Source organism: Suricata suricatta, chromosome 12, assembly GCF_006229205.1.
Source record: "Suricata suricatta isolate VVHF042 chromosome 12, meerkat_22Aug2017_6uvM2_HiC, whole genome shotgun sequence".
In the NCBI taxonomy this organism is placed as follows: Eukaryota; Metazoa; Chordata; class Mammalia; order Carnivora; family Herpestidae; genus Suricata; species Suricata suricatta.
In genome coordinates, this window is record NC_043711.1 from 6,024,923 (window position 1) to 6,026,153 (window position 1,231).

At 38.2% G+C, this 1,231-nt stretch overlaps 1 pseudogene; it reads right to left on the reverse strand.

Moving 5' to 3' along the window:
- LOC115273465 overlaps positions 1 to 1,231 on the reverse strand; it is a 5,526-nt pseudogene that overhangs the window by 1,492 nt on the left and 2,803 nt on the right.

A 1,231-nucleotide genomic window follows, 5' to 3' on the forward strand; every position in this document is an offset into this window, starting at 1 on the left:
TTATTCTGTGGGTTGTCTTTTCATATTCTTGAAGGACAGATTTGCTGTATATAGAATTAATGGATGACCGGGTTTTTCTTTCAGTACTTTGAATATGTCATCCTATTGCTTTATGGCCTCTGCAGGTTCTGACGAGAAATCAGCAGTTAATCTTATCATTGATGATCCTATGTATGTGATGAACCAAAAGTTCTCTTGCTACTTTCAGGATATACTTTTAGTCTTGCACTTTCAACAGTTTGATTATAACATGTCTCAATATGGGCACTTTGAATTTATCCTCTTTGGTATTAAGTTTCTTCAATGTGTAGGTTCATGACTTTCTGCAGTTCGGGGAACATTTTGGCCATTTGTTTTTTAAAACAGTGTTTCTGCCTCTCTGTCTCCTCTCCTTCAAGAACTCCATTATATATCCGAGCGTTGGGTGGTGTCCCACAGGTTTCTTATGCTCTGCTCTATATTTTTTCCTTTTTTTCCTCTATCTGCTTCTGGCTGGGAAGTCTCCATCAATCTGTCTTCAAGTTCACTGATTCTTTCCTCCACCAGATCAAGTCTGCCAATAAATTTCTGCAGTGAATATTTCATTTCCATTTATTGTACTTTTCGACTCCAAAATTTTTTATTCCTGTTTACAATTTCTTTCACTGTTTCTTGAGAACCCTTTCTCATGGTTTCCTTTAGCTCTTTGTGCATGCTTAAAATAGTTGAAATCTTTGTCTGGTAAGTCTTTTCCTCAGGGACAGTTGCTGTTAATTTCCTTTTCCTGTAATGGGCCACGCTGTTTTGTTTTTTGCGTGCCTCGTAAGTTGTTGAGAACTCTGCGATTGGAATGTTGTGGCAGTTCTGTAAATCAGGAATTCCCACATCCCCTGTTGTCACTTGCGATTGGTGTCATTTGGTGACATTTTCTGAACTAGTTTTGTAATATCTGTATTTGTCACGTGTGGCCACTGCAGTCTCCATTTTGTTAGGTTAGCAGTCAGTCAGTGATTTATCAGAGATTTCCTCAAATTCCTGGAGCCCCAGAACTCCCAGTTTCTGTACCTAGTCTCTGTATATGTAGGAGCGTGCCTTTAGAAATCAATCAGCTCATGGAACTAGAAGATATCATGTTAAGTGAAATTAGGCAGTCAAATAAAGACAAATATCATATGACTTCACTCATATGAGGACTTTAAGATGCAAAACAGAACATAGGGAAGGGAAGCAAAATAACATAAAAACAGGGAGG